General features: G+C 40.6%; 1 protein-coding gene across 5 annotated transcripts in view; it reads right to left on the bottom strand.

Moving 5' to 3' along the window:
• Positions 1–25,682, bottom strand: part of LOC139753191 (solute carrier family 45 member 3-like) — a 34,519-nt gene extending 8,837 nt beyond the window's left edge. Inside the window, exon 1 of one of the 5 annotated variants that reach the window (XM_071669392.1) lies at positions 25,442–25,682. The gene's annotated coding sequence lies outside the window, so the exon portion shown is untranslated. Of the gene's footprint in view, positions 1–23,615; positions 23,969–24,030; positions 24,452–25,441 lie in introns of those variants that run through there. The other 4 variants (XM_071669393.1, XM_071669391.1, XM_071669390.1 and 1 more) reach the window with 4 other exon arrangements.
• Positions 25,683–26,611: the final 929 nt, after the last annotated feature.

The following is a 26,611-nucleotide window of genomic DNA, read 5'->3' as shown; positions in this document are numbered from 1 at the left end:
AGTCACCAATACGAAAAGAAACCGGGAGTTGCTCAAGACTACAGCTCAAATTCCGAGGTAATGCCATTATACTTTTGGGCAAACATCACGTATAACACAGCAAACACTAACACTACAAATACGAAAAAATGAAGAAAATTACCACATAGCATCATACACATTTGTAAGAGCATTACATCATACAATTAGAATTCTAACCACATATTTCGATTTCAGGTCGAATATTCTCTCAGCTGTTTGACAGAGTCGAACGTGTGTAAACTTAGACAGTAAGACATTTAATATTCACCTTGGGCGGGTGGTACAGCGAAGCACTGGTTAAGTAATTCAGTTCTCAAGGATTGCAGAGGACGCTGACGTCAGAGCAATCCAAGTTCGAATGTGTGGTTTTTGGCAATTTAAAGAATGGTGGTCTCTCGCCCTTTTAAAAATGAAAAAAAAAAAATTCTTCAACATTTCAACGGCAAATTCCTGATATATCTACAAGCTTGTAACAGCACTGTATAAACACTAGTATGATTAAGGCATGTGTACGTGTAGGAAGAGAGGAAAGTGATTGGTTCTCAGTGAATGTAGGTTTGCGGCAGGGGTGTGTGATGTCTCCATGGTTGTTTAATTTGTTTATGGATGGGGTTGTTAGGGAGGTGAATGCAAGAGTTTTGGAAAGAGGGGCAAGTATGAAGTCTGTTGGGGATGAGAGTGCTTGGGAAGTGAGTCAGTTGTTGTTCGCTGATGATACAGCGCTGGTGGCTGATTCATGTGAGAAACTGCAGAAGCTGGTGACTGAGTTTGGTAAAGTGTGTGAAAGAAGAAAGTTAAGAGTAAATGTGAATAAGAGCAAGGTTATTAGGTACAGTAGGGTTGAGGGTCAAGTCAATTGGGAGGTAAGTTTGAATGGAGAAAAACTGGAGGAAGTAAAGTGTTTTAGATATCTGGGAGTGGATCTGGCAGCGGATGGAACCATGGAAGCGGAAGTGGATCATAGGGTGGGGGAGGGGGCGAAAATCCTGGGAGCCTTGAAGAATGTGTGGAAGTCGAGAACATTATCTCGGAAAGCAAAAATGGGTATGTTTGAAGGAATAGTGGTTCCAACAATGTTGTATGGTTGCGAGGCGTGGGCTATGGATAGAGTTGTGCGCAGGAGGATGGATGTGCTGGAAATGAGATGTTTGAGGACAATGTGTGGTGTGAGGTGGTTTGATCGAGTAAGTAACGTAAGGGTAAGAGAGATGTGTGGAAATAAAAAGAGCGTGGTTGAGAGAGCAGAAGAGGGTGTTTTGAAATGGTTTGGGCACATGGAGAGAATGAGTGAGGAAAGATTGACCAAGAGGATATATGTGTCGGAGGTGGAGGGAACGAGAAGTGGGAGACCAAATTGGAGGTGGAAAGATGGAGTGAAAAAGATTTTGTGTGATCGGGGCCTGAACATGCAGGAGGGTGAAAGGAGGGCAAGGAATAGAGTGAATTGGATCGATGTGGTATACCGGGGTTGACGTGCTGTCAGTGGATTGAATCAGGGCATGTGAAGCGTCTGGGGTAAACCATGGAAAGCTGTGTAGGTATGTATATTTGCGTGTGTGGACGTATGTATATACATGTGTATGGGGGTGGGTTGGGCCATTTCTTTCGTCTGTTTCCTTGCGTTACCTCGCAAACGCGGGAGACAGTGACAAAAAAAAAAAAAAAAAAAAAAAAAAAAAAAAAGATTGAAATATTACCCATTAACCACAGTTCTTGCAGTAGCATCCACAATACCTTATTCAACTGATCTGCAAGCACTGACATTAATCTAGTCGTTCTAATATAAAGGCTTTCATTCCTTTTCATGTTCTTTTTCACAAATATCCAGATCTTGTTCATAAACAGCAGATTGCGGATACTAAATATTACTTCAAACACTATAATCCAGAAAATGAAATATTGAATCAAATATCAATATCCCAAGGATGAAAAGAAAAATGTCCTTCAAAACAAAGGGAAAGAGAGCTCTTGCCATCCATAAAGTGTTCATTTTCATTTTTTTTTTATTCCAGAAACCCCTACGAAGGATACGGAATTATTCAGTCATCAACCAATGAATAAAGCCTGAGGACCCTCACCAAGATCTTCCGAGTACAACCAAACGCCAATTAACATTGAAGCGTTGGTTAGTGTATCAGTACAATACCACCATGAAAAAGACCACCATACTGCTTCCCGAGCGATGAATTTCTTGGGAACTGACCGAATTATAACCCACCTCTAACGATCCTTGGGAAGGGATGCGTTGTGCCATGTATGCCTCGTCATACCCGTTAAAATGGACTAATAAATTAACATTCATTCTGAACTTCAACTTTTGTAATTGAATGAATGGTTTAGACACTATCTTCCATGAAGTCAGACAAATGACAACATGGTGGTTTAAATAATTTAAATCAAGTAACCCACCCGGTGGCAACAGTAATAGCGTGCTCTGAAACTTTGGCTAGTTTCTCCACTGGCCGCCATCATCCACTGCCCCAATTATTTCCGCCACGAAGACAATCACAGCAAATTACAACATAAAAATCAGGGACAAATAACAAACAAAATACAGCAATGTGGCATTTCAAAACATTTTCTGTCGCCGAGGTTTGATCTCCCAATCTACGATACAAAGCTGAATTAAAATTTTTGACATTTTTCCCTTTGAAGCGATCTATCAATAAAGGCATATCTATTCCTTCTTTAATTCTCATTCACGTATCTTAAAATGCAAAGGTTAGATATATCGCCAACGGAGAGTCAGAAGTGTCACCAAGAATCTTCTCGCTCCCTCCTCCTGCATATAGTGGACTTTCGAAGATACAGAAGCCCCTATGTGTGATGCTGAAGCTCAGGTCATGGAGAGAAACGTCTCCATTTAAGCCGTCTTAATTAGAATAAAGGAGGATAAGCCAAAGAACAGATTTCCATAGATTTCCAAAGTGAAATGTTCCGAAAATGTTCTGACGCCTGGACTCAGATCTGGTAAGGGTGCCAAAATGGTACAGTATGGTACACCTCTGTTGAGATGAAGGCGCTGGTTCGTGACGTCCTTGGGCCGTGTATTGAATCCTGGATGAATAGCAACTGACACGCACCGCTGGCAGCCGTACGACTGTCACATAATCCACCATATTGCCCTTGAAGGCTAAACTAACTGCTTCTCACGGATCTGCTGGGTAATGATTACAAAACGGAACATAATATCTCCGAGGAGATGCAAAGAGTAATTCATGTATTTTTCATTTTTTGGCATACACCTGATTATTTCAACCACCTGAACGAAATATTAATCAAAATAAAATTAGTTTATAACCACAAGGAACCATACATCTTGAAACAATACTTATTTAATCTGTTTCACTACCATTAAAACCTGTAACAACAGAATATTACATAATCAATTGGCATATCATATACGCCACAATACTCTTAACACAGTATGATTACTTCTTTTAGGTCAAGTTTACCTATTTGAAAAAAAAATAACACCTGAACTTTCCAGCATCATTTTTCAATCATGATTAATCTTCATCGAAACACCTATTTCATTTTAATAATTTCCAGAATTTCACCCAAACGGAGACATTCCTTGGCAACCAACCTCCCACTCACAATAAGCGAGAAAGGTTCAGTATTACTATATCACATACCGTTCAAATCAAACCATATATATATATATATATATATATATATATATATATATATATATATATATATATATATATATATTGGAACAGCAAATCCTCGATGAAAAAATTGAAAAAAATAATTATTTACGATAAAGATATGCGTGACAACTTCGTTCAGCATAATCTCTCTCCTCTCCTGTAATCAGAGATGGTTTAGTCTTGTTTCCCGGTCATCTGTAAGCGCCAGCAGCTGTAACATCCACTCGACTTCCCTTGTCCTTTACAGGCAGCAGCAGCAGCAGTGTTGCCGAGGACTGGGCATGATTGCCGGTGGTGACGAGAGCCAGTGCACTCCGTAGCCACGCGACCTCCACCATTCGTCGTTCCTAAATTTGCCTTTTTCCCCAACCCCACCATCCATATCTGTATATATGACCCGCAAATTTAACATATTCATGATTGCACCGCCACAAGCTACCCTTTGCGTCCTGCCAAGAGGCATCCAATACCGTCCCAGACGAGAGGATGGTGAAGAAGTTGGATATTTAGGCAGGCACAATGAGAAGCGTTAGTGCGAGTGTGTGGGGTCTCTCATCCTGTCTCTCATCCCTCGCCCCACCACTCACAGACACGCAAAAGTGGTAGCTGACCTTCATGCCTCCTTGCGCCGGTGACGATAACCTCTCACAGACGTCCATGCCATCCCACGCCCATATAAATTTAATACCCATGAAAGTGGAAACAGCAGCAGACTATAGGCTTGGACCTTCCGACGCAGTTTGTGATGGTAGACGAGAAACAAAATTTTGCTGAGAAAAAAAAAAAGCAAACGACGGAATTTTCTTTTACGACGTAAATGTCAGCCGTGTGCCTGAAGCTTAGTATTCAGATAGTGAACATTTTAAGTCCCTTTTCAAACGTCCTCAAAAGTATTGCTTACAATACTTAGTTGGTAAATCATTTCATGTTACCATTCTTGCAGAAGAAAACGTTATTTGCTGCATTCGAGGTAAAACTTTACTACGAGTTTCCATTGATTACTCAGTGTAAAATCAGACTGATCTAGCACTATACAGTTACTTTGGTACGACCATCCAAGCCTTTGATAATCTTGAATACCTACCTGCACTGAATCATTTCTTAACCTCCTCTTTTCCACGTAAAATAAGTCGCCTCCACGGCTCTCATCCATTTCTTAGGCCAGTAATCATCTGTGTTTTTTGTTATGTAAAGAAACTAAAACTGACCATAACTGTCAAGATGTGGACGCCCCAGTGAATCGTGAAGAGTCATTATCAATGTAAAATAAAAAACATTAGTCTAATTATCCACAACATTTCACTTCCGCTGTTACTTAGCGAAAGAATAAAATGCATTTATTGAAAATGTGAATTACTTGCATCAAGATCTATTATGGAACAGAGGGAAAAGAAGTCCCTGAGGTTACGGCACATAGCAGCGACAGCGACAAAAAAAAAAAAAAAAAAAAAAAAAAAAAAAAAAATATATATATATATATATATATATATATATATATATATATATATATATATTTTTTTTTTTGCTTTGTCGCTGTCTCCCGCTACCTCGCAAACGCGAGACAGCGACAAAAAAAAATTATATATATATATATACATATATATATATATATATATATATATATATTTTTTTTTTTTTTTTTTTTTTTTTTTGCTTTGTCGCTGTCTCCCGCGTTTGCGAGGTAGCGCAAGGAAACAGACGAAAGAAATGGCCCAACCCACCCCCATACACATGTATATACATACGTCCACACACGCAAATATACATACCTACACAGCTTTCCATGGTTTACCCCAGACGCTTCACATGCCCTGATTCAATCCACTGACAGCACGTCAACCCCGGTATACCACATCGCTCCAATTCACTCTATTCCTTGCCCTCCTTTCACCCTCCTGCATGTTCAGGCCCCGGTCACAAAATCTTTTTCACTCCATCTTTCCACCTCCAATTTGGTCTCCCTCTTCTCCTCGTTCCCTCCACCTTCGACACATATATCCTCTTGGTCAATCTTTCCTCACTCATTCTCTCCATGTGCCCAAACCATTTCAAAACACCCTCTTCTGCTCTCTCAACCACGCTCTTTTTATTTCCACACATCTCTCTTACCCTTACGTTACTTACTCGATCAAACCACCTCACACCACACATTGTCCTCAAACATCTCATTTCCAGCACATCCATCCTCCTGTGCACAACTCTATCCATAGCCCACGCCTCGCAACCATACAACATTGTTGGAACCACTATTCCTTCAAACATACCCATTTTTGCTTTCCGAGATAATGTTCTCGACTTCCACACATTCTTCAAGGCTCCCAGAATTTTCGCCCCCTCCCCCACCCTATGATCCACTTCCGCTTCCATGGTTCCATCCGCTGCCAGATCCACTCCCAGATATCTAAAACACTTCACTTCCTCCAGTTTTTCTCCATTCAAACTCACCTCCCAATTGACTTGACCCTCAACCCTACTGTACCTAATAACCTTGCTCTTATTCACATTAACTCTTAACTTTCTTCTTTCACACACTTTACCAAACTCAGTCACCAGCTTCTGCAGTTTCTCACATGAATCAGCCACCAGCGCTGTATCATCAGCGAACAACAACTGACTCACTTCCCAAGCTCTCTCATCTCCAACAGACTTCATACTTGCCCCTCTTTCCAAAACTCTTGCATATATATATATATATATATATATATATATATATATATATATATATATATATATATATATATATAAAACTAACCACCCACCCCAAAGCAGAAGCAAAAAGTTTATCCTTGCCTCACACTTCAGTAACCTCTACTCACAGATCCCACCACTCCCAATGATATAACATACTAAAGACACGCACACACTGAAATGACCTGACAAGCACTGGACAACTGACCTCTCAACTCAGGTTTAAAGTCCATCCCAACAGATATGCATACAATCATCAGAAAACACACTTCCCAGAAAAAAAATTGAAATACACTCTCCCGTTTACGCTCGGGACATCATCCAACACTACAAACATTGTTTCAACATGTCCCAAGCCACCAGGTACTTCATGCCCACGATGCAACTACCACAGAGAAGACACCAAGCACCAACTACGCAAGTGCCCAGCACTCTCTGCACGTTGATGCGAACACACCATAACACTTCATGACCTGTGGGTTCCTGAGGGCTGGAGGAATCTCATAAGGATAGAAAAGTCTCCTGAGGCGGGAAGCATTAATTATATATACAGCTAACATGACAAGGACAAAATTTTCCCTAATTGTAACCGTCTCGGGTGAGAAGGTAAAACTATAATCCACAAAGAAAAAAAATCACATTACCTAGCAGCATATACATAATCTATCAAAACTTGTTGGCTTACGAAGATCGGGGTCGAGCACCAGACGTGATAGCAGGGAGTTGCTTTATAATAGGGCGATGTAGCCGCCACTGTCCGGACCACCTGCATCGGTACACCATAAACTTTTATCTCGCTAAATTTGCATCAGGAGTTTCTATTGCATTTGTTAACATACCAGCCTTCGGCTAATACCACAGCCAATGAGGGGGGGGGGTTGCAGGGGGTACATCATACCAGGGCTCGAGGTACAAAAGGGGGCACCGGGAATTTCCTGGTATCTCAAAAAATGTTTGCATATATTGAAGACTAGCATTCACATTTTGTGAGCCTACACAGTTAAAATATTCTTAAAACGCAAGTGCTGTAGACACTACTGAACCGTAGTGGGGGGGGGGGGGGGAAACAGGATGACTAGTGGAGAAGGGAAGGGAACCCGAGAGAAACTTTGCACCCCCTACTAAAATTCCTCTCAAGAGGCCCTGGAGCCTAATACTACGTAAACTTGTGCAGTATACGCAGCTAACTTTAGCGACCCAATTCATGTAAAATGTGTATCACCATTTACAAAATAGCTACGTACAGTTGTCTCTGGTGTGAAATACCAAGCATGGTCCAGACCACCTCGCTTGGACCTTGGGTCTGTGTATCTATGTAATTGGTATGTGTACCAGTGGTGTGGAGTGTAAGGGTTAACGACAGCATGTGGTACTCATAGAGGGGTAAGTCTGCCTTAATAGTGGAACCAGTTGTGGCTCAGCGCTGGCCGCCTCGGCGGATGTTACACTAACCGCGGCAGCAAACTTTCCTAACTGTATATCCAGAGTCGACATCCGCTGGGGACTGATGTGATAAGAATGTAGACAGCGGGAAGAGGAAGTGTTTGGGAGCGAGGGAAAGACTAAATAAGAAAAGTCCTAGTGTAGTACAGTGGTTCAAGTACATGCAAATCAGATTTCCTAGCCTCAGACTCGTTTTATGTAAGGTCAGCACCAGTTAACTTTAGAACTCACATTACTTAAAATCCAAATCGCTTGTTAAAAGAACTGTTAAGCAAGCCAGGACACACGATTAGGTTAAAGACAAGACTATGATACTCTTTCATACCTGTCAACGATAATGTCGACAGCTTTACGTGCAAAAAATGAATCACATTAAAATACATGTCCATTTATCAAGACTTTACAAGTGGTCGCTTTCATTTATGACAGGTGGCTCCAGACATGAACTCTCTCACACACACACACGAAAACAAAACTTTACAAAAGATGCACCTCTTTTCAATTACACAGTAAACGTTACTGTATATCATTTTCATCATAATGACTAACACCTGGCTACGATGAACAGTACACAGTACATTACTGTGCGTCCATCACTGGCAAAATTTCAATCATTTAACTCAACATTCCAAATGCTGTCAACCACCACATATAACACAAGAACAAGCAGAAGCCATCACATACGTCAAGGCTGTAACCAAAAATACATATCAGAAACGATGCAGCAAAAACTGACATTTCTCACACAAGGAACACTGATGCAACCACCAACAATGCTTCCAAAAGCATAACTCTATTCTCAACACGAGAAACACTGGCAGTGCCAGCAACACTCCCTGACTCCCAGTCCCCCACCAGTGGAGGCCACCGCACTTGCCTCACCACAGCCAGTCCTGGCCAACGCTGTAGCCTTACGTAATGCTCCCTGACCTTTCCTTGCTAACGACGGACAGGGTTGGGTTATGACCTTGGAGCACAATACGACACGAGCATGATGGTACGACCCTTGAGTATGATGGCCTGGCCTTTGATATGATCCTTAAGGACTAAGGCAGCGTCGTCCAAATGAGGCTAAGCAAGGCACTAAGACCAAAACATTGCAATATACTAACCACACAAGCCAGTCTCACAAACTCAACCCATTACAAAGGAAGCGCACACACACACACACACACACACACACACACACACACACACACATCTGGCAAATTCATCACCTGCAAAGATGGCCAGCACAGTTCTAACCCTCAGTCGGACCCAGGCCACCCCTGTCACACCTGATAAACCCCATCACCCTGGGAAATGAAGCCCTGTGTTAACACATTTATTACTCACAACACCAAAGAGGTGTGGCGGTTCTGTATGTTGCACAAGATCCAAATCCCACTCGGTTTGTTTTTCACTGGAATCAATTCACACACGCAATACTGCGACGGCTAGTCAGGTGTAGTATGAGTCACTGAATCATCTTGGGGAGTGGTAAGACCTTGTTCGTGTTGGCCGAGTGTTAGGAGGTGGCTAACGATGATTTTTACAGGGTGTGACATAACTCTGGATGACTGTGACGATAACATCAGGCTGCTGTAACATAACGTGAGGCGGGTATGACGATGATGCCAACAGCTGTAACCTAAGGTGGGTGTGACGCTTGACACCAGCATAGCCTCGGATGGTTGTGATACTGACACCACTTGGCAGATCCATTCTAAGACCAGCCGAAGCTCTTGTACAGATATACACGCACGTCATACTAGGAGGGGGTACTCATAAGTATGCCAGCATACGAAATGCTTAATTCGTGCTTAATTCCTCTACGGTCCAGGAGGGCTTGAGATGGTTCTTCAGCTACCGATGGTTAGCCGAACTAGGCAACCAAACCAAAGAAGCAGACTAGGAATCAAACGAAGAAAGTAAACTAGGAATCAAACGAAGAAAGTTGGACGAGGAACCAAACCAAGGAACGAAACCGAAAAAATAAAAAAGAACCAACCCTTCAGAAAGATAAAGGAAAACACCAGCAAAACTCTAGAAGGATCCTAATCAAGAAAACCTGAGAAAGAACCAAACTAAGAAAACTATCGCGAATTACGTCGTTTATGTCAGACTCTCCCCATCACAGAATTGAAAAATACAGATTTCCAAAGACCAAAATTCTCTCTCGTTCTCATTCCACACTCACGTGATTCACTGCCAAACTGCAAGCCAAAGAATAAATTACTACACGGGTCTTAAGAGTGTATTTTGGAAAATATTCTACTTGATAACATTCATATTTAATGTCGAGTTCAACCACGAAAATACACAAACGTATATCGCCGGAGAACTTTATACAAACGTAAAACGAACAGTATATTCCATCCAAATGGTTATATGTTAGAGCTGATGCTTAACAGGAAAATGTAATTTCACAGGTTCTCGCTAGAAGCAAGGGTTTTCTACATAGATGATTTCTCGTGGTGATACATCTGCGACACACATTTGAGATAAGTGTACCTTAGGCAATTAGCAGCTGTGTGAGTACATGAATATCTACCACCAAAACTACCAGCCAACACACACTCTTAAACGTTGTGTTGTGCCGAGGGCACAACATGCACAGCATGACACACAGCTACACTGATCGGTCAAGTATTTCGGCGGCTTTATGGCTATAACTGCCACAGTCATCAAATCAAACCCATACACACCCTCACTATACAGATGACCAGTGACATAAAAGAGGTCCACAACCTACTTCTACATACGCCGCTCGCAACCTGCGTGTGTTTCTGCATAAGACACCATCATTACCAACTGGTTTTACAGTGACTGGTCAACGCTCCCGACATCCATCTGAAAGAGAATGACTCCCGCCAGGAGACACTGGTACCACACGTAGGCACGAGTTCTTTACATCACATTTGTTCCTTGCGACGCGAGAGAACAATGGATCTTGCAGCCTAGCCTCCAAACGCATACATCCGGTAGAGGAAAAGTACGACATATCAACTATATATATATATATATATATATATATATATATATATATATATATATATATATATATATATATGGCAGTGTGTCATCTCTGATGCATACAAGTCCATTGCTAAATCAAGAAACTGCACAATCCATGCACTGAGCACGCATGAACACGTACGTGCAATGCGTGGAAACGCACGAACGAACCGGGAGAATGCAACAGTGTGAAGGAGAAAGGCGAGTGCCACGGTACAATTAGCGGCAACACCGGTGGGGTCATGCCTGATCACCACCGCTCGACTGCAAGTCACCACGACCAAAATCTTACATCAAATAGCGTTCCAAATGACACATAGCAGTGACATCACGCCGCGTCACCATCTCATCGCCAATGACGTCACGCCACGTCAACGTCCCGTCATCACCAATGAAGTCACACCTAAATACCACCTCCACCACAGGAATGATAACCCATTCTCACACCACATGGCATGGCGTGGACAACACAGACTCGGCACGCGAAATACATGGCTGCATGTGATCAAAATACGTTACCATGAAACAGGCAACAGAGGTGGGGGAGGGAGATCGAGGGACCCATGAATTCAGCATGGGCCCCTGATGGATAGGGAGCAAATGTGGTACCAAGATCCGGGGCTCCACATGACACAGGAACAAAGTTTCCTATCTGTAATAATAATAATAATAATAATAATAATAATAATAATAATAATAATAATAATAATAATAATAATAATTATCTACTATCATATTATGATATAGTATCTTAAGGCTTATACAAACCCTGAGATCTTAAGGACCTAGGTGAAAATAAAGCACTCCAATGTAGAGATGTAGCGCGTGCTACATGCGGTATACCACATAACCTCCACTGACTGCATCTACTCTCTGTTCACGTTCAACGTGGCAGATATATATATGTGCCCCCCCCCCCCCCACCCCACCATCTCAGTGTTAGTGTATACTTTCGCCCTTGTTCTTACCACAGGAATGTTAAGTGGTGCTGTCCCTGTCATGTTATTTGATGCTGGAGCTACGTGGCTTTTCACCGTGTTTAAGCAAAGGGAGGTCTTCGAAGGCATGAAAAAATGAGGGCGGACTTAAATAGTCTTAGGTTCAAGTTTGGCTTACGACATAAGCTTCTCTGGCCATTTTGCCAACATAACTAAACCTCGTGTGAATGGCTTGGTATGTGTTTTACCTTTTACTGATCTTCTGTGAATGGCTTGGTATGTGTCTTACCTTTTACTGATCTTCTGTGAATGGCTTGGTATGTGTTTTACCTTTTCCTAATCTTCTGTGAATGGCTTGGTATGTGTTTTACCTTTTACTGATCTTCTGTGAATGGCTTGGTATGTGTCTTACCTTTTACTTATCTTCTGTGAATGGCTTGGTATGTGTTTTACCTTTTACTGATCTTCCAGAGTTTAATGTGAAGGAGTATCTGTAGATAAAACTGTTTCACGTTATTACCGAACGGGGAATATGAAAGGACACTGACATCCTTAATGACCACGGCAGCCGATAGGCACTACGGACTAAGCTAACCAACATCACGCACTCTGAGTGCCCCTCCGGTGAGATCAGACAACTTCAGCCGCCATCAGTATATTTCACCAGACGTAAAATACAGAAAGGACTAAACTGACATCTAGACAGGTCACCTGGGTTCTCAGAGGCAGACTTACCTATTTCCGTGATGTTGGGTTTCCAAGATCGAGTGCATTTTACAGTAATAACAAGTATGTTCACTAATTCAAGATGGAAACAGAACCATCGAGAGATAGGAATGTTGTGAGGAGTTTTCGATAGGGCGATTGAAAAATAGGGTCTTGGAGGCATTTCAAATTAACCAGATTTCGTCAACTCCACTGATATATCCTGTCCGAGTCTATCGAGAAAGTTGTGCCGAGACGAGATGCAGATCGAGTGAGAGAGAGAGAAGGATTAGTACTGAAGGATGAGGAAGAACGCAGCGCTGAGTCATCAGCGTACATGAGTGCATTTGGTTACTTGTGCAAGAAAAGAAATCGTTCATAAAAATTATTAAAAGTTTAGGAGACAGGCCAGAACCTTGAGGGACACCGCTGTTGATGGAGAAAGGGGGAGAGGATGATTCATTAACAACCACGAAGACAGACTGGTAAAGTGAGGGAGGGAAGCCAAAAGTTGGGAACTGAGATGAAACCCAGTTGCCACGCCCTGTCATAAGCTTTACATATATAATGGACAACTACATCAGCTTCCCCAAAATCTTTCAGGGATAATGACCAAATACTAGTATGACAAATTAACACCAGTGGAGCTCGCCTTACAGAGGCCATACTTGTGATAACAGAGAAGACTGTGAGATTCAAGGTGTCTGTTATGTGAGTTGAGGAGGGATTCAAAGACTTTGGACTGGTAGATGATAAAGTAACAGGACGATTGTTAGGGGGTTAGAACGGTAATCCTTCTTAGGGATAAGATGTACTAACGCATGCAACCAAGAAAGTTCATGTTTTCAAACAAAAAAACGGAACAAACGAATAAGCACAGGTACAAGTTTAGAGGCACATTTTTTCGGTAAAAGGGTATGGAAGCCATCATGACTATAAGCCTTGCTTATATCTAGAGAGCCAAGCGCTTTTTGTACAGTTTGAAAAGAGATTATGGGAAGAGGCAAAGGATTGGAAAGAGGAACATCAAAGGGGTGAAGGAATATTAGAGCAATCCAAAGGAAAATCAGCGGAAAAACAAGAATAAAAAAAGAGATGCTTTGTCTACGGAGGAGACGATGTCCAAACAAAACAATTACACACCATACTCTTAACTGACATACGGAGATAGATCGAGAATAAAATACAGCCTACAACAGACGGAAGACAAGAATGATGAACGGATGATTGAGAGCCGAGGACGAACACAAAATTAATGTCCATAAGAAAATCAAATCAGTACCCCGTTTCACTTCCTCCTCAATAATACAACGAAACATAATCACCAACAAGTTACAAATCTACGAGCACATTTGAGTTGGCTGCCTGAAATGAAAAATGCATACACCAAGCCAACCATGATTCATAAGAATGACGTCAACGATACCAGAGACCAGGCGGATCAACCAGCGCAAAAACAGGATTCGGCAACTCAAAATCCTTCCCAGACAAAACAAAGCATCAAGTAATACATTTTCTAATATTTATTACAAAGCATTAAACGATAAGGCTTCATAGTCGTCCGGTCGCTCAGCTCTCCTGGCTCCTAAGACATCTTGAGTATATGTAAAACATTTGAGTAAAATTAGGTTAGAGAAACTTCAAATGACTACTAATCTGTCGTCTGAGATCCATAATCAGGGCAGACGCTAAAAGCATATCTAATTTTCAAACGCATACGATAAAAAACGGGCGATAAAAGTAAACACATGAACAAACAGACCTACAAACCTTAATTCCAAGAAAGATCCACCAAAAATGTTAGCAGCAGCAAACAGGAATAAATAAACACAAGATCCCTAACTGGCAGCATCGAAGCAGTAATTATCAAATCATACCGTCATTCTGGTAATTAGTTATTAGTTCGTCGTTACTAAATCATCTTTCAATTGCGTAAATAATTCACGCTTACTGGGTTGATTTCAAAACAATCTATTTCTATTAATAATTTACGTTTACTAAAATCAATTTCAAAACATTTAAAAATGGGTCACTTCAAAGGCCAGGCCAATCATACTCACAGGGTGGTACCGTTGTGTTCAAGGGCCGTACCCTTCTGCAAGAGGCTAAGCACGACTGCAAGAATTAAGTCATCAAGCCAGCTCCTCAAAAACATTCATTGGCAATTGTAGTTCCGAGGAAGAAAGCATACGAGAGAGAGAGAGAGAGAGAGAGAGAGAGAGAGAGAGAGAGAGAGAGAGAGAGAGAGAGAGAGAGAGAGAGAGAGAGAGAGGTGAAGGCCTTCACGTAACTCAAAATATTGCGAACATGGAGAGGCCAGTTTCTTAAGACCAGACGCTGACCTATCACGCTTGCGATGGAATGGGTAAAATTACATGGCCTCGGGCTGGGTAGTTGTAGGGAGAACTTGGAGTACAAGCAATGGGTTGTATGGGACAGAAAGATCTCATTCATGATGCTGCATGGGAGGGAGAGAGGATGGAGAAACACAAAGTTGTGGGGAGAGAGGGAGGCAGAGAGGGTTTGGGATACGGGAAGAGCGAAGAAAGAAAGTGTGCATGGGATGGGTGGGTGAGATGGTGTGGTGCCGGACTGTGTAGCTCATGGGCGGGGTGGGAGGCGCGGGATGGGATGACCGGCTGGGGTGTGGGGTTCAAGTGTCCTGTCTGACTACCACTTGTCTGCACGACTCCTCTTCCCCTGCTGCTGATGCTGCATGACTCTTTAAGAGGGGCCGGGCTGTTTCCGTCATAGATGTCTGCGTGCGTACCTAATTTCATAAGAATGGGTACAGCACGAATGTCTCTAAAAGTGCTAGCTAGCGTCACAAACACACCCTGAGTAAGCATGAGCACGCCGATAATCAGGCCCGCATGGATGTAAATCCTGGACGCAGCAATCGGCCCTTACCCAACTCAGGTGTTCATCCTTCCCTCGGGGTTGGTCGTTGAATAAGGTCTGGATTAGGATTTTATATATATATTAAGACAGGACGACAAGAGTGTAAAGCCTTTGAAAAAAAAAAAGTTGTTTTACTATTGCTATTATCATCACAACGCCACCTTGAACGCGCACAACGTGGCAAGTGTCCACTTACTGAGGTAACTATATCTAGATTATGTCAACAAACACATCCCCACCAGTTAATCAGATGCGAAATGCGATATACGTCCTAAGCTGTCTGGGGTAGTCGATCGGTAGTGTTTGGCTAGGTCAGACAAGCTGTGGGAAAGAATATTTGAGTTTAAGCCACAGAGGATTAGTTTTAAATAATAAAGCGCATCACGCCACCCAAGCGTCAGTCATAACGGGGTGAGGGGAATATGTATTTGGGAGGAGGGGAGGGGTACAGGAAGCCTGTAACCCAAGTAGTGTGAGGAAGCCAAGCAGGCCAGTCAGTCAGTCAGTTTTTTTCATGACATACGACACCTAGTGACAGGTGGATCGTGGCTCAAGATAAACACGAAGTCATTTAGGTCACTAAATGTAACATAGATTGCAATTCAACATTAACCGAAACAATTCAGTTGACTCCTAGGTCACGATAGTCCAACCCTAAGTGTTACGGCCTGAAGAGGTCAGGTCAAAAGCCATGGGTAGTACCGTCCTGCAGTATCCGCTAATAAATCTCCATTTTGACGTGTGTATGTTTATCATTATCATTCTAAATAACAATAGTAAAATGAATGTCCAACACTTAATGAAGAAAGAGAAAATAAAAAGTACTGCAAAACTCATGGTTACTCGTGGAGTTTGCCCTCCTAACAAAAACCCGTAACAGTAGTGGTCTTGTAATACACTGCAACCAGCTGGCATATAGCAATGACTACAGCCTTACGGGGTCAAGCTTCAAATGATAGCTCATAAGCAATAAGAAAAACCACAGTTTCACAGCCACTTGCATGCACGCTTGCGCTGCCTAACACACAAGCCTCCATGCTACAGTAGATAACGTTACTGACCACGAAGTTGGCAGGGATCCAGGGCGTAGCGGTCGGCCTACACCCAATCCAGTTGTTCATTCTCACCTCGGGACTGATCGATAAACGGTTACCTGGCTTAAAATGGTGTGTGTACATGCAAGAGTAAAGACTTGATTCATGTATACAAAGATAAAATATGGAATAACAAGTGTAAAATTCTCTCCTGAACCACACATGTGGTAATCACATTAACAAACACACATGGACTTCCGTGGTGTTGTGGTTAACGTCACTCACCAGGATTCTGTGTCAGCACGATAGAAAAGAAAATTTCAAAACTTCCTCCATCTTCATGGTCCATGAAACGTTCTACATAATTTCTTGGTGCAATATACCTATACTTTCTCCTTTTGTCCCCACGTCGGCTACAACTGACAGTAAACGACCAAGCTCAGTACAGTAATATATATAATGCCTGTCTCCAGCAATCTCCATGTGTTTATCATACAACATTCTGCTCCCATTATTAGTTTTCGTGTTGCGCCTGCCACCTGATACACCAGCAATGCAACGGGTACACACGATGGGCTGCAGAACGGGAGGAGTCTGCAGCCAACATACATGGAAATATTTTAAGACTTCGCAGTTTATATATATATATATATATATATATATATATATATATATATATATATATATATATATATTTATATTTATATATATATATATTGGGAGGTGAAATACTTTTGAATTGTCACCAACACGCAAAAAGAAAAAAAATGCTACCAATGTGGTCTAATCATTAATAATACATCGCTATGACCCACTTTTGGGGCTCTTGAAGATGCAACCAAAAGTTATGAGTTTGGTCATAACTGGTTTATTATCATAATCATAACAAACAATACACCACGGCAGGCACCCATTCACCCTAGGAACAATGATATACTAATCTTAGCCCTACCCCTAACTCTGTTACGCCGATCAATCCATGGGAAGTCCAACACCTGGAGCAACAATCCTGACCCAAGAGCCTGAAGGTTAAATAATCAAACAGGGTAAACGTCCCGACATCACAGAACATTAATTCACACTCAGGCACTATGGCTTACTGTTGTGGACAACAAAAGTTGTCTGTGCGGCTTTCTCTCTATTCGGGGAGCTGAATTATGTAACTGAGCTACGCAGCTTGAACATATAACGAATTAAATATACAATGACACAGTACGTGCCACCTCCATGACCAACCAGTCCTACTAAAGCTGTTATATCGCCATTACAATGGGAGATATAAAGAGGGGTTGGAGGTTCCTGAGACTACATCTGGTTTGGTTGGCACCGGTGAGGGTCTGTCGGTGGCGGTGGGGGTGAAAGGCTCGTGGATACACACAAAGGTCCCTCAAGCGAATCAAAAATCACATAACAACTATGTGTTGCAGACAGAGCCAGAGACAGAGAAAGAGAGTATGGGAAAGAAAAGAACGATATAGGGATGAAGAGAAAAATAAAGGATGGGATGGGTCAGCCAGAACTAATCATAAACCAGGACTCCCGTACTTCCTTGCCCCTTCGCCGTCTATGGTCAACGTAACATCCGCCTCGATAAGTACGCCCAGACACAAGTACATGAACACCGAAAAAGCCTACGAACAAATGTAACTCATGTAAGTCTGAAGTCAGTAATAGGCATGTGATTCCTAAAAACACAAGACACACGAACGAATAAGGAGGAAGGGCATAATTTCGAAGAACAAATACTAAGGTGCCGCAAGGCAGAAGCAACGGACTCAAGGCGGAATAGGAGTAAAATTACTCATAGGAGGGTAACGATCCTGGAGGTTGTTCCTTACATAAATCAACTGCTCAAGATTGAGAGAAATGCAATTGATGCGACTGGAATCATTCCAAATCACTGATAGACTTCTTCAATTGTAACAAATTTGTGTAGGGATGAGGCAGTTGCATGCAGTTCATCTAATGGAGTGTACGTCCATATGATTTCATATGATACGCATGGCAATAGGCGCTGAGTTACATAATGCCCATACCCCAACAACTTTCACCTGAACATGATGAGGATCTCTCTCTTTTTTTTTTTTTTAGCTGCAACTTTCAGCTAATGCGGGCTGGGAAATGACCAGTTCCTCACAAAATCATTAAAGCAGGGAAACTCTGTCGAAATTAATCCACTGTTAATTTTCGTGAAAATCTATTAGAATAACTACTGGTACGAGAAAGGTTATATAAGGTGGTCATCGAAAAATACAACACAGCAACAGAGTTACTCACAACCCATCAAGGGTATTTTAAGAGATTTTTAAAGCTCAGCATCAAGAACATTTTTGGGAAATGGGAGTTCTTATAGCACATTCACTTTTGTAATGGACAACGTAAATGATAGTTGTAACATTTGTACTGTCAATGAAAGTTCAGTATTTTATATAACCAATTCTAAATTACGATGGTACTCGGGGTCTGCCACGAACACTTGTGGCATTAACATGAACTCTGTAAACTGTCTACAAAGTACACAGGTCCTCTGCATCAGTCTATGATTGAAATACTGAAAGAGGTATTACTAAAGCTCGTTTTCGCTTTTCCTCAAATAACCAAAAATGTAACACCAAAGTTATGTGGATAATCTTTCCATGCACAATTTCTCAAGGTCCGTCTCCAGTGTTGATAACATAGTTACTGGTTTCTCAGAATTACGGGATCTTATCCATCTACCTCAGATACCCAGTCGTCCCACTTAACTCCTCTTATAAACATATTTGACTGTATTCTCTCATATTTTCCGTGGATTTTCGGTTCTCATATCGACAGACAAAAAAAAAAAAAGTTGAGTTTTTAGACCACAGAAACAATTCTGTATTCTAATTCAGTCATTTCATGGTATATCTAAACACTTTCTTTATCAAAGTTGACACATTTCCTAAAACAATTTAGCTATTTAATGGCATGATACACAGCCAAGTCCTTTCCCAAGGGAATGATGTACATTAAGGTGCAATAAGTCCACCCTTGTTTGCCAACCTAGGTCCTTTAAATAAATGTTTTCCAGACCTTGCTATTATAAGCGTCATATAATTGTGTGCCAAAATAATGATATTTTGATATAGAGCAAAAAACCTTCCGTAGGTGCCATAGGCGAAAGTCAGGTAATCTATGACGAATGAAGTTGATATTCGAAAATTTTAACCTTGAAAATATACACTTCTCGTTTGGTATCTTTGGCAAAAAGCCTAGAATCATTAGGGAAATCTTTATTGTTCCAGAGACAGGGCAAAAGAGGTTTATCACTCTGCCCAGGCCTAGCAGTAGGAAAGCAAGTACAAGTGCTGCAAGGACTCGGGGAAAAAATAATTAATGATCATTAGGTTGAAGAGTAATGATCCTGGAGACCAGAAATCAAACATGTGAAGGGCAGGCAAGTAATGAAGACAAGGAACTAAGGACATTAGGAGAAGTGAATAAGGACCAACCTAAGTATATTAAGGGCCTGGGGCAGATATCAAGAACCTCAGGCACAGCAGTATGTATTAGAAAAAGGCAGTACAGTATGAACCAGGTAGCTAAATACTAGATACTGCGGGTATGAAAGCAGGACAGTAAGGACCTGGGGTCAAGAAAACTACCTGGATGCAGGACACTGGGGCCTATGGACACTGCAGTAACGTCTTGGGGACAGGATATTACAGCCCTAAGGGCATCACTATATTGAAGGTCTGATGTACCAAAGGAGCATGAACATTAAAAATGTGAGGCCTGGGCAAGAGAAAGACCTGATAAGGCTAAATAGTAAGATCCTGGGAAGCATGAAATTCAGGCTATATGATCAAATGATTACAGCCATGCATCTTTCGTGGAAATCGATTCAGCAAACTAGAGTCCTCAGCCCTATAGGATGGTTAAAGACAAGGACTCCAATTTCCTGTTATTAAACTGAACATGCAATATTCTTGTTGCTGAGTCACTCAAGAGAACCTTTCTTAATTCTGTACAATGTAATCTGAAAATCTGCTGACTGATGCATAATCATACAATTCAAACACTAAGAAGAGAGAACTCCCAGCCTTGTCAATTTTACTTAAGGCCACAAACCAAGACTATCCCATAATACTCTGAAGTTAATCAAGTTATACCCATATAATATTTAATAAGCTGTAATCAATAAAAAGCATGACCTTCAGAAATATATAAATGATTTACCTCATCCTACTGAAATGTACAAAAGTTATTAAACAGAATGACTTTCAAAAATATCAAAGCAGTAAATCTCAAACATAACCGATCTTATCACCAAAATCCACTCTCATTTGTTTTTCAAGTATAATAATAAATGTTCAAACTAAATATCTCATTCCAGAAAAAACATGGTAAATGACACCCCTTATGCACACAACTCCCTACAGTATTTTCTTATTCCTATTGTGATAATTATTGGTCCAAGGTTATAACAAAAGTCAGTGAAAATCCCATAGTGCAATATCTTATATTCATTCAATTTAATACTCAATGTCTTTAAACCTTGTGCACTGTTCTTGGCTTTCGGTGCATTATACATGACAGCTAGAGACTGAGAGTGAATGAATGTAGCCTTTTTTGTCTGTTTACCTGGCGCTACCTCACTGGAGCAGGAGGTGGCGATGCTGTTTCCTGTGGGGGTGGGGTAGCGCCAGAAATGGATGAAGGTATGCAAGTATGAGTATGTTCATGAGTATGTGTATATGTCTGTGTATGCATATGTATTTGTATGTATATGTGCATGCATGGGTGTATATATATATATATATATATATATATATATATATATATATATATATATATATGTGTGTGTGTGTGTGTGTATATGAGTGGATGGGCTGTTCTTCGTCAGTTTCCTGGTGCTACTTCACTGGCATGGGAAACAGTGATTAAGTATAATAAATAATAAATTGTATAAATTATTATCATCACTGTTATTGTTGTTATCGCACAACCACTAGGACCCATTTATGAAGCTCTTGAGCTTCAAGGCTCCACTCTCTTCACAAGAAGGAAAATTAAGGACAGCAATGGAGGAGCAAGAAGTTCCTCAATGAGACAAAACTTCTTTTTTGTCCAATGACATATACAGCCTCACCAAAGATGGCTTTTCACTTGTACAACTACATATAGGCAGAATCCAGTAACATATACGAATCTGGATTCATGGTCTGATCTGGTCCTTGAAGTGAGTAAAACAAATGATGGTCACTACGTGTACCAAGTTAGCTAACCGAAGAAATTTTTAAGAACAGTACTCTGAACTGTTGCTGGACAACCAGGACAACAATGCAGAATAAATTCTATGATTGAAACCTCTGGTTGTCAAGAACAAAGATATAAATCCAGCAATCAGCTGTACAGCCAATGTGTTCTTCCTTATCCATATAAGTAGAGAAAAAACTCACAGCAGAGAATTGCAATGTGCTTTAGAAAAACCCCATTGTGAATTATTAAGACCTACCTAGTATAAACACCTCTCAAACCAAAATCTGAAATTTTCTTACTCCATTTCATTTTCTAAACCATCTACTTTTACTCTAGCCTGCAAATGAAAGTTCTAAAAATTATTTTCCTTTGCTTGATACTAAATGATCAGACACATATTCACACTCACACCCACCTTTGTCAACAAAATCTACTTTTTCCAATCAGAGCTCGTACAAACACATACAAGAATAGTCCTATACCTACCATTGTGAACTTCTTAAACAATCCACGACCATAAGCATATCTATGCAAATGAACAGCTCAGTTTCCTGATAAATAGGATATGTGGTATGTTAACAGCTATATTACTGTAACTATTCATCCTTTAATAGGCTATGTGGTATGTTAAAAATTGTATTACGGTAACTATTCATCATTTAATGTTCACGCAGACTCATAATGTATGAAACAAACCATTTACTTTAAAAACATTCGCATAAATCCTGGCTATCTAAATATACTTTGCCCATATGCTTATCCAAATTGTGGAAATATCCAGCTCACCTGAATTCTAAGATCTTCCATGATTATTTAACTAGTAACTGAAATGACCTTCCAGTTCTATAGTATTTGTAATAACTCAATTGTGTATTTTCAGCTACATGGCTGCCTACATGCAATAAACTGTTATCTACTTGTTTACAAATGCAAGGCAGAATCAAAGTTTGCAGAGAGCAGTCAGTAACAAATAAATAAATCTGCTAAAAAGATAATCCTACATATATACAGATGAAAAATGAACCTCATTTATCAATGACATATTGCTGCATGCAAACTAAGTTAAAAGCCTAATGCAAGTATACACAGCATTGCAATTTATAGGATGAACGCAGCTCCTGGCTGCATGGATTTATGCTGCTACTTCTCGGACTGAGATACATCACAGACCATTGCATATAATGTACTGTATCTGTAGAAATTACTTTTACGAATATCTTTTAAAGTGCTAACTCTGCTGCATTTGTAACACAGGTAGGTGGAGACCTGAGTGATCTGTGCAAAGATTTCTGATTATCACTTTTTGTTCACATTAGAGATTAAGAGTATATAGCCACAATCTATCAATTTGTGTAATACTATGCACAAAAACTAGCATTCATTTGTGAAATGTTCACAACTCTTCACTAGAACATAACACATTTACGGTACCAATCACCTTTCACAGTCACAATAAACATATTATACATAGATTTACATTAATCTCATCTACATTGGGTTATCAGTAGATAATTTCATTACCAATAACCAAACCCTGTATCTGGGAAGGATGAACTTTAAAATCATTATACCAACAATTAATATTTCTGTCATTATGGTATAAAGAAAATTTGTAAATTAAGTTGTATCAAAAATCTACACATTTACAAAGCTTCTTTATAATAATCTTTAGTACTTAATTTCTTTTAGATATACCTATTTCCAAATCATATTTCAATTAATGACCTGAACACTACACGAATGCCTAAAACTTGTTTATAAATGTCTTATAGTAAGTAACACACATGTAAAACATTTTCTCTCATTCTAAAAATGTCTGTGCAGCTGTACTGTTAGATTTATTGGTTATCACAGTTTGTCTCACGCTACCTCAGTACATTATGTAATAGTACGCATACTCACAATTACATAAATACATCAAAGAACGCTCAGTGCACAATACAAGTACTGTATGCCAGGTCCAGCCACTGACCATTCTACCCTGCTTAGATCAGCCTCTTACTACATACCTGAAATACTGCTGCAGGTTTTGCAGCCAGTGGTCATAGGTGTCCATGTTGCCCAACAAGGCTCTTACAACATATCGCCAATTATGACACTAATACAACATTCAGTTATAGTACTAATCAAGCTCTGTTACAGTACACCGGCAAACAATAAATCGGAAACATAAGGGGCCATACGAACATGCATGAGGGTAACACTGTGCCGTGCTGTGGCAACGGCTGACTTTCCTCCAATATCAATGATGACAAACGCAATGTACACAGGCTGAAATGTCGGCACTTCACTGAGTCAGCATATAATTGTCCTGTGCCAGAATCTGTTAAGCCAAATTCGCGGACGACCAAGACAATTTCAAGGAAGAAAAAACAAGTTGAACAGACGGGTAAGCTCGTGATAGCATATTAATTCACTACCTACTCAACTTGATTCCCCTTAAGCTAGGCAGATGGGTCAATCACAAGAAGATTGATAACTGTACATCACCCCATTGGAGGCAGCACGGAAAGCGGAGATGGTATGTGTCCTTTCCACACGGAGGCTGTGTCAACACTGAGTGGCAACACCCGAACAACGGCGCCCTGGGAACACGGTGTACGGGAGGTGTCAGGGGAAGGCTGGAAGGTCCACAGCGGGATGAAAAACTTTGGGACGATGGTTATGTGGTGAGGGATGTTGCTGGGTACGAGGACGACGACAACTGTGATACGAAGGGTTATGTGTTGTAGGGGATGCGAGTTAGATAACTTTGAGACGAATGGTCATATGGAGCGCACGAACACTGTGTGTGTGTGTGTGTTGGGCGGAGGGTTGGATAAGGTGGGATGTAGCAGGATTATAAGGTATCGTGAAGGATACAGGCTGAACTCCTGTAAGACGAAGGGTCACTTGAGTTGCTGGTGGCCACAGTAAATACAGAGAATGTGCCATGTAAGATATCCAACCACGGCATGCTCGGCCTTGGTAGCGTGCGGGGTCAGGGGCTTTACACCTAGGGCGGGGCCCTAAAAGACTTGCAACCACGTCATTTACTCCTTAAAACACTGATTACCACATACCCCTTTAACAGCCTAAACGTAGGCTGGACAATAACGGAAAAAAATGGACTGTACATTACTTCTGTGGATGTGCGCATACTCAGAAACTGATATCCCAGATTAGCGTAGAGGATATTGTACTGAATCATGGGAACCATATGCTTTCGCAGACAAAATTTGTGAATAACATTGGACAAATATACCACTTGTGAGTGTTACATTGACCCGTAATCATATCTAAAAGAGAAAAAAAAAGTTAAGCTAGAGTCAGAGAATGAATTAAATCGAAGTTTTGCTGCATTCCCTACAGCTGTCGGTATAAACATTATCTAGGGCGAGTAAGAGCGTTTACCTGCACGCCTAAGGCTGGTTGCCTTAGATATAATCTTGTTAAAACCTCATTAGTCAGGATACTGTACCTACCTCCTGGTCGCCTCTATGACACTACCATTCATTCAGTAGTCACGAACTTTCATTGAGGGTATTCATTCTTTGAGTCGGTATGTTCCATATTCTTATTCATGAACCTACGAACTTCATTTTGAATCGCGGTAATCTACATGTTCTTCTCGGTATATATTCTATAATGTATCATGGTCTATATATGTCCTGTTAATAGATTACAGATTTATACGGCACTAACAATCGTTCAAAATTTGCCCCTCCACTTAGCCAAATTTGGAGTATTTGCATACACTAATGATCTGATAAATCACCGGCATTTGACATTCCTTACCTCTCAACTCGCATCTGTAATTCCTATCACTTAATAACATGAAGTATGAGTAACTTACCCTGAAAATCCTTTGATGTAGATAGTGTTCCTGTTGAAAATTGAATTTCGTTGTTTTTATGAACTTATTGAGAATATCCTGACTTTCCTACATCTAACGAACATGAGTTCAGTAAACTTGTTCATAAGTCGATGTTCTTCCACCACACAATCTCCATGGACGACTAGGCGACCGATGTTGGTGGAAGTATGGCAAGTGTTCCGTTTCCACCGTACACCTGCCTCACATCTGTTGGTGTGCGAGCTGAAATTTAATTTTTTTTTCATACATATTCGCCATTTCCCGCATTAGCGAGGTAGCGTTAAGAACACAGGACAGCCGTAGAAAGAAAATTCTCACTTGGTCCCATCGCTATTCCCTTTTGTTAAAGCAAAACCTGGAGGATAGGATTTCCACCCCCCCCCCCCAGTATACTGGTAAAAGTATTTTTCTCTCGCAATGTTGCAATGGTATTTGCGAAAGAATATTTTATTGCGACTTACTGCCTATGGAAGTGAAAGAAATTGCAAATATTACAAAATTATGGAATTTTACTTAAAATTTGTAGTGTACCATTACTGATCTTGTAACTACTTGCAGTCAAAAGTATCGATTCTCAGATTTTGAAAAGATAACTTTAAACTCTGATATTGGTGTAACCATGGTATAAATTGAATTACGATTGTTGTTAATTTAAACATCACTTAATGCGTTATAGAGATTAAAACTAATTTACTCATCAGCTCCAGGTTCCATTTTTGATTCAACTATATACGAAGCTTGTTACAAAAGATAAAAAAAATTCCATTATAACGTGGATATAAGGTACACAAAATGGGGAAGGTAGAGGAAAGCGTAAAGTGGGTATAGTATGTCGACAAAGGAGAGTAACAGGTAGGCCCAAACGGAACCAGAGGGTTCTCATCCCGTCATTAATGGGTTGATTAGTATTAGTGGTACTGGTGATAATACAAAGGTGTAGGACTTTTTTGAACAAAACAGGCAGGCTATTCATACAGATAAAGATTTTTAAAATCCAATATAAATTGATGGTAGAAGTACTAAGTGCATCGAGTGTAAAGCATATACTACATAGAATATTTTGGCTCTTCAAATACAGAAGGGGCTGAGTACACCCAAGTACAAGGTATATACTTTAATATACTCGGTAATAAACTTGGTTAAATATTT

This window comes from Panulirus ornatus, chromosome 14 (assembly GCF_036320965.1).
Source record: "Panulirus ornatus isolate Po-2019 chromosome 14, ASM3632096v1, whole genome shotgun sequence".
In the NCBI taxonomy this organism is placed as follows: Eukaryota; Metazoa; Arthropoda; class Malacostraca; order Decapoda; family Palinuridae; genus Panulirus; species Panulirus ornatus.
Note: the sequence above shows the minus strand (reverse complement) of the source record. Positions and strands in the feature narration are given on the sequence as shown.